This window comes from Triticum aestivum, chromosome 3B (assembly GCF_018294505.1).
Source record: "Triticum aestivum cultivar Chinese Spring chromosome 3B, IWGSC CS RefSeq v2.1, whole genome shotgun sequence".
NCBI lineage: Eukaryota > Viridiplantae > Streptophyta > Magnoliopsida > Poales > Poaceae > Triticum > Triticum aestivum.
The window spans coordinates 372,540,463-372,549,279 of NC_057801.1; the positions used below are offsets into that span (position 1 = coordinate 372,540,463).

At 38.1% G+C, this 8,817-nt stretch overlaps 1 long non-coding RNA gene across 1 annotated transcript; it reads right to left on the reverse strand.

Moving 5' to 3' along the window:
• Positions 1 to 997: 997 nt before the first annotated feature.
• LOC123065406 (uncharacterized) lies at positions 998 to 8,597 on the reverse strand. Its single transcript, XR_006431023.1, has 3 exons — positions 8,188 to 8,597; positions 8,034 to 8,086; positions 998 to 1,384 (listed from the first exon to the last, which is right to left on the reverse strand). It is a non-coding gene; the product is annotated as an uncharacterized lncRNA (long non-coding RNA).
• Between the last annotated feature and the right edge of the window lie 220 nt (positions 8,598 to 8,817).

Below are 8,817 nucleotides of genomic sequence, written 5' to 3' on the forward strand. Positions count from 1 at the left end.
AGAAAGAGTGATGAAGAAAGAAAGGAAACCGAAGTTAAGAAAAAACACGAAGTAAACCAGAGCGAACGCAGCCACCATCGAGCAATCAGCGTGAGCGAAGAACATATGACAAATTAGCTGGCCCAAAATCTATTGAGCAAAGGTGAAATCTTCAGGCGAGGGCACCATAGACTGGAATTTCCTATTGGGAGTTCCTATATGACGTTTTTTGCGTCAAGTAGTCACTGTTACGCACAGAGGCTCCACTTGGCAGGCTTTCTGGACCGTTTTATGTTTCCTCCGTTTTGCGTGCTAGCGAAGACGCCGGATAGAGCGTTTTTGTTCCCTTCATATGGTAGATTGATTCTTACAGGGAAAGTAAACTGTTTCGTACATGATAACCTGATGGTAAATTGTTTCGGTTTCTTCTGTTTCAATGGAAAGCATAAAGACTTTCTACTGTTCAGTGCAAAGAAACAAATATGAAACGATTTCTTTATGACTGAAACTATTCTGCAGTAAATGAAAGTAAGCAGGAAACTATCACTGGAGCACAAAATTTTCATTGGGAAACTCCGGGAAACAACATAAAAACATATTTCTATTGACATGAATGAAACTGGAGGAAACATCTTTCGATGGAACTATTTTTTGCAGTTGGAAATCTATCTTGGCAGTGGAGTTTTGCTTGCAGTTAAAAAGATAATTAGTGATGTAAACCTGGACTACAGAATAAAAGAAAAAAGATGCTAAGTTGGGTACATTCTCATTTCTGGCACAAAAAATGGGTACCTTACAAACTACTAGTTACTTTCTTATAAAAAATATTTTGTTACAATCATGACGAGTAATTTATTTGTAGAGCAAATCAAGTGCTAACCATGTGGTTGGAATTCATAGCTAGCCGTTGCAGAATCAAAGGGTGCAAAGCTAGCATGGTTCCTTCAAAGTAAGACCCCTGGCCTGACAGACTTTCAGTTTTATGATACCAGCACTACGGAAATTTGTGTGTCCTGGTAAGACATGATGCATAGAACTAGTAGAACTAGAAAGAGGAAGAAGAAACTAACAAACCAACAATCCCTTCCCGGGCACAGTATGTAGACATTTCTGCATTTTCCAACTTTCCAAACATGCTAAATAAATAATGTGCAACTTCCTCTATTACAAATGACATTCTTGCCTTACAGAACGAATTACAAGTTTTGAGTTTGTACATACATAACAATACATCGGGCATACAGACGATAGCTCTCAGTTTCGGCTCACATACATTTTCTCTCCATTCGAATGAAATAAAGAATTGTTGGCTGGACAATGAAACAACATTGTAACTGACTAACTTGGTTGTATTCTTCTTCGTGGTCGAATTGCATAGAGGTGAACGGTTGCCGCAGCCTCCCATCTGGCCAAAATATTTTACATATATGAGGCCCAGCTACACACCATTGAACAAAACCAAGAACTTAACACTTGTTGTATGTTTGTTTTCTATCTACAGAGGGGATGAATGGAAGAGAAAAAAATTATAGGCACAAAAACACCTTCAAAATTACTCCAATGATGATTGATTTCCATACAGTAGAAGTCAAAAGCAAATGATTGTAACAAAAAATTTCCTTACAAACCACTGTCCTTATACTCATACAGTTGAAGTCAAAAAATTCTATTGTTCAAATAATGTATTTCAATTCATACAATAGGAATTTTAAAATTGTTCATAAATTCAAAAAATTGTTCTTTGATTTAAATAATGTTCATGGAATTTAAAAAAATGGTCGTCAGTCCAAATATTGTTCTTGGAGTTTCATAAAATGTTCGTCAATCCAAAGAAAGCTATTGGAATTACAAGAGGTGTTCCTAAATAAAAAAAATCCATTCAAATAATGTCTCTTGGAATTTCAAAAAAATGTTTGTCAATCCAAATAAAGTTCTTAGAAATGCAGAAAATGTTCTTTATCAGTAATGTTCTTGGAAGTCAAAAAATTGTTCCTCAATTCAAATAATATTCTTGGGATTTCCAAACATGTTTATCAACTCAAACAAAGTTGTTTAACTCAAAAAATGTTCTTGGAAGTCAAAAAATGTTCCTCAATTCAAATAATGTTCTTTGGATTCCAAAAAATGTTCGTAAACTCAAATAATGTTATTGGAAATCCAAAATTTGTTCTTTAATTCAAATAATTTTCTTGGATATGAAAAATATGTTCATCGATTCATATAATGTTTTTGGGATTTCAAAAACGTTCGCAAACTCAGATAAAGTCCTTGGAAATCCAAATAATGTTCTTGGGAGGCAAAAAAAGTTCCTAAGTTCTAATAATGTTCTTGGTTTTTGTAAAAAGTTACTAACTAAAAAAAGTACATGGAAATCCAAAAAAACTACTGTAAACAAAAAGTTTCCAATTTCAAAATTTGTTCGCGATTCAAAAAAAATTCACACTTTTAAAGTTTGTTCACAAAATAAAAAATGTTTGGGAATTTCAAAGAAATGTTCTGTTTCCAAATTTTGTTCATTAAATTTTCTTCAGGAATTTCAAATTTTCTTCCCGTTTTCCAATTTTGTTCACAAATTAGAAAAATGTTTTCTCTTTCAAAATTTGTTCACATATTCCAAAAAATCATCTATCAGAATTTGTTCACAAATTCAAAAAATGTTGGCATGTTTTGTTTTTGTTCACAAATTAAAAAATGTTTGGGAATTCTAAAAAATGTTCCTGTATCCAAATTTGTTCACATATTCATAAATGCTACAGTTTTCAAAATTTGTTCGCAAATTCAAAAAATGTTCATATTAGAATAGTAGACCCATATTAGTGTTTTTAATTTTCTGTAAGTTTTTTTTTTAAAATGACATGTTCGAAATTTTTGCCGCCCGAAAGACCCAAAAGTTCTGCCAAAAGTTGAAAATAGGGGTATTATGGCAAATACCACAGTACAAACTAAAATACATGTATTGTTTGAAGGGTTATTCTCTTAATTGTAGAAAATGGCATAAGTACAAGTATGATAAAGATGGAGTGGCACGTATCTAAGTCATGTTTTTGTAATGGCATTTCTTGAATCAGTGAAAGTTGCAATGGCATATGATAGAGGCAAAGGTGTCCCGTCTTTCGATGAGATGATGGATATCGCTTTGGTGGCAGTCGACTTTGACGATCCGACTACGAACGTGCGAGGACGTCGCGCCTTAGCAATCGCTAAACCAACTCCGAGAGGTTATTGACCACGCCGGAGCACGATCAACCTGACCACGAGGGTCTGTTTCCTGCGAGCAAACGAAGAACAAGCAAGAAACTGAGATTGCAATCTGGATATTGCGAATATAAGATGAAAGCTTTATTGATCAAGGTGGGGTTCTGTGACGCCTTTGTCTGGTCGTTGAACACAAACGAAGTACGCGAAGTTGCAGCTATGGCGAACCTTTAATGTAAACAAAACCCAAGGAAAAGCTACTAGATGGATCTACTTATATAGGAGCAAGGGGTGGAGGCCAAGGAGGTGGGAGGACGTCCCAAGGCAGCCTAAAACTAAATCTAGGTCGTACAAGGCCAATGGGCCCAAGTGGAGGTGATGTAACACCTTTGGACTTGTAGTTTGACTCGGATTCTGCTGCAGCATCAGATTGTTTCGTCCACAACTCAATGCTCCGGACGAATTTGAAGGTGATTCTAATTGGGTTGGAAAGTGCACGAAATCTAGTTTCCAACAAAAAAAGAATCACTCAATTCGGAGTCCGTATGAAAAACTTGTGTGCGTTTTGAGTCAGGTGTGTCTGTGCAGTCCGAATCTGAATCCAGAACGTGAGAGACTTGGACTCTATCTTCTCTTGGGCCAAAAGTGACGTGAGAGAACTTTTTGGACAGCAAATAAACATCTCTTTCTTCCTTATCTTCATATGTGGATTGTACAAATGTCCCATACACCTGCAATTAGACAAAACACAAAAGTGTGTGAAGTATTTTTGTTCTGGATAACATAAATAGATTATTGAATAGTTTGCACTAGAAATCACCTGACAAATATGCATATATGCAATATTTTTGGTCATATACAAGGTAGTCATGTCCTCATCATCCTCCCCTTCTTGAAAATAAAGCCGTCCTCGGCGTTGCTTAATCTGAAATGTGGCTAATAAAAGAGACAAGGTGTACATGTTGTATATGTATATGTCATCCATTTTTACTTCCCTTGATTTTTGCATATATGACACATGAATAGATGAGTAACTTGCATAGTTCATAAAATCTAAAGCCAAAAAATTAGCACAAGAAGTAGAAGGCATGAAAATATTACAACTCAGTTTGCACATATAAGTGAAGCTCTTATTCATTTCAAAAGATTGACAATGTTCATCATTAAACCATCCCAACATTGGTGAATAAACCTTACTTGCATCAAATTTACATGCTACAACATGCTTAAATAAGCAAACATGCAATAAGTCATTCAACACAGAATCATCACCAAGATTAGAGGTCATATCAAAATGATTAAACATTGGTTCTTTTGCATCAATAGTTAATTCAATGGGTGCACTCAAAATTGTTGGTATTTCAGTTGTTTGATCACATGGCAAAGTCAAATTATCAACGTAGTCCTCTAAAATAGGTGGTGTGATCAAAGTAGTGGGTAGCTCATCAGATGGTGCATTCAAATTGACAAGGCATTCATCATTCTCATGTAGAGATGGAAGATCAGTACCTTTGTCATTACCTCTTATGATCAACTCAGATGATGTAGCCACTCTCGGGGGCGATGTGTCACATGGTGGAGGTGATGTAGTCCTGACAACAACGGATATGGTTGTCATAGTATGCATAGTAGTTGAAGGAACAATCATATCAACTCTTGGAATGTGCACCGTGCGCTTGTTCTCCTCGTGGCCAACACGTCGTTTTATTTCCTGTTCAGCTTTGCAAGCAAGATGAAACAAATGGTCCATAGGATAACACTCTTCATGAATTAGTATCTCTTGAATATCACGGTTTAATCCTCCCCAAAATCTATCCATAAAATCATCTTCACTTTCTTCTAAAGAGGAATGCAACAAGGTAGTTTGTAAATCATCATAATATTTTGTTACAGTTTCACTACCTTGTTTTAAGTGTTGCAACTTCTTAATCATGTTACGAGTATAATAAGTAGGGACGAAAGTATGTCGCATGGCAAGTTTCAAATCATCCCAAGTAGTAGGTATATAATCAGGGTGTAACTGACAATATTCACTCCACCAAATCAAAGCATAACCAGTGAAAAAACCAACCGCAACCTTAACATTTTTATGTTCATCGAAATTATGGGAAGCAAATATATTTTTTATGTCGAACTCCCATTCAATATATAAAGCAGGTTTAAAATGGCCATTAAATGGTGGTATAGATACATTAACCTGATCATGTGCATTTGGATGTTTGTGCACCTCTCGTGACGGTTGTGGTATTTGCAAAGGTGGTGGCACGTCTCCCGCGATCGACAAAGCCCATGAATTGACTCTGGATCCTGTCATGATTAGTAGAACAAGAAACAAAACCCAAAAATAATGTTCCTATAACTACTAGGATGTGGTGGTAAAACGCTCACAGTAAAGCAAATATCAATGTCTTACAAGTTCTTACCATGCAGCAGGCGGTGATCGGCAACCAGCGGTGTCAAGTAACTTCGAATATTGAGTAAAGCGATTGACAAGGGAGCGTACGTATACACGGTGTAGAAATATGTGGAGCTGGGTTGGCTATATATGGTAGCAAAAAATTAGCAATAATCAATTCAAAGATGCAATGTTGAATAAACGTTCAACGACGGTACTGTGCTGGTCCTAGGCTAGACCGGACTAGAGACGCGAGCCTAGAACACTAATGAGGTCACGGCATAGCACAACTAGCATCAATGAAGGATACTAAGTAGCTCTTGACAGCAAGATATAAGTGAAGATCACAACGACAGTGAAGATAATGATGAAAAACAACTGCCAAGCAATACAACAACTCTCTCTCCAACTTTCCTCTTGAAAAGTTTGAGACAATTTTCTGATAAATTCTTTCAAAGAATGCTACTAACTCAAGCTTTCCAATGCAAAAAGAATCACTCAATTCCGAGTTGATATGAGGAGTCAAAGAATTCTAAAACTAGCCTGAAAAATTGGAACAAGCTGTGTTCACGAACTTCGGAGGGCAAAAAGACCTATTTAGAAGCCGATTTTGAGGTGTCAAATATTAAACTAGCTTCTGCAACTATTTAGATGCGGCTCGTCGCTATCTTCAATTTGAGTACTCACGGAGCCAAAACGGACTTCATATGAGGAAGATACACCTGTTTTACTGAACAGTGCGCAAAACAGATTCTAATCCGAATTCAGGTACGAGATTGATTCTAGATAGATCCAATTTTTTTCTTCTCTTTTTTTTTCTCACGCTTTTTTTTTCTTCTCTCTCTTTTTCTTTCCTTTTTTTTCTCTTTTTTTTCTCTATCTTTTTTTTCTCCCTCTTTCCAAGACAAACTAGATAAGATGCAGATTGGATCAGGCGAAGATGTGAATGACCTCAACTATGATTATAACAATGAACAGTGCATAGCACGTGGTGGAAATTAATAGATGGGATGGTGGACAGCGGAACGGATAATGATGCAGCGGCGGCGTGACTAATGTGAACAGAACTCAAAACTCTAAAGGAACTAGACACAAAGACCAGCAACTGACACGACGATGCAACCGATAATTCAACTATGCAAGCAATGAATAGAAAATTGCAAAGGCTCAGACTGGCTTGGATAAAGGATGAACAGATCTAACTTTTTTTGTGGCTTTTTCTTGGACAATAGGTAAGAAAATAAATCTAATCTAAGAAAAACTGGAAATTCTCACCGAGCAACCTTAAAACTGATACCACTTGATAGAGGCAAAGGTGTCTCGTCTTTCGATGAGATGATGGATATCGCTTTGGTGGCAGTCGACTTTGACGATCCGACTACGAACGTGCGAGGACGTCGCGCCTTAGCAATCGCTAAACCAACTCCGAGAGGTTATTGACCACGCCGGAGCACGATCAACCTGACCACGAGGGTTTGTTTCCTGCGAGCAAACGAAGAACAAGCAAGAAACTGAGATTGCAATCTGGATATTGCGAATATAAGATGAAAGCTTTATTGATCAAGGTGGGGTTCTGTGACGCCTTTGTCTGGTCGTTGAACACAAACGAAGTACGCGAAGTTGCAGCTATGGCGAACCTTTAATCTAAACAAAACCCAAGGAAAAGCTACTAGATGGATCTACTTATATAGGAGCAAGGGGTGGAGGCCAAGGAGGTGGGAGGACGTCCCAAGGCAGCCTAAAACTAAATCTAGGTCGTACAAGGCCAATGGGCCCAAGTGGAGGTGATGTAACACCTTTGGACTTGTAGTTTGACTCGGATTCTGCTGCAGCATCAGATTGTTTCGTCCACAACTCAACGCTCCGGACGAATTTGAAGGTGATTCTAATTGGGTTGGAAAGTGCACGAAATCTAGTTTCCAACAAAAAAAGAATCACCCAATTCGGAGTCCGTATGAAAAACTTGTGTGCGTTTTGAGTCAGGTGTGTCTGTGCAGTCCGAATCTGAATCCAGAACGTGAGAGACTTGGACTCTAACTTCTCTTGGGCCAAAAGTGACGTGAGAGAACTTTTTGGACAGCAAATAAACATCTCTTTCTTCCTTATCTTCATATGTGGATTGTACAAATGTCCCATACACCTGCAATTAGACAAAACACAAAAGTGTGTGAAGTATTTTTGTTCTGGATAACATAAATAGATTATTGAATAGTTTGCACTAGAAATCACCTGACAAATATGCATATATGCAATATTTTTGGTCATATCCAAGGTAGTCATGTCCTCATCAGCATAGATCCAATTAACCCTATTATTTGTTGCATGTGATTTTTTTGTTACCAAGCACTGCAGAATCTGTGAACTGGGAATTAAAGCATTATAAAAAAGCATTCTGTTGAGAAATAAAAAAGCATATATACAAAACTAACAAGCACCAGAACATAAAAACAGTCAAATTACTTACCTTCACTCTGTGTAGATTACGAACAACCACAAACTGCAAGATCTAACCTAAGCCTGTAGATAAAGACGGTAAACACAAATCCCAACATAATTGAACTACCTAGGGAACTTGAAGAAAAACAAGAAAACACTAGGGGGCATTGGATCTGACGAACCTGGAGCAAGAACCGCCAAATTGAAGTGCTATTGCTTCACAAATTAGACAGGAATCACCATCTGCCAACAAAAAAAGATCAGCAGACCCTAGCTACTACCCGAGAGAGATGACGAAGGGATGAGGAGAAGAAGAAGAGTGAGAGCACCTACCGCCCCGAGAGCCACAAAGGAGCAAGGATTGACGGTGAATCGAGAGGAACAAGTAGTCCAATCTAGAAGAAGAAGCAGCTAGTCACACGAGGAAGGAAGGAAAGAGGAGCGGTGGTCGAGGGGATCCCGCGGAGTCGTAGAAATAGAACACCTTATAAGGGCTGGCTCAAATACGAGCGAAGGGTGTGCGGCGCCCCGACAATTTAGCGCAATGTGCGGCAAATAGGAATTCCCCCCATAGACTCGCTATTAGCAAGATATAGTCGTTGTGCTGCCACTTCTTTTTTGAGACAACGTCGTGCTACAACTAACGGGTACCCATGGATATCAGCTATGCTGGAGCAGTTTCCGAAACCTAGACCGTGATATCCGTCGAGGATTGCAACTGGCCCATTTCCATACCCATGGGCCTCAAATGTGCTGAAAACCCACATAGGCTACCACGTATATTGAAACCTGTTGCCATTAGCGCTTCAGGC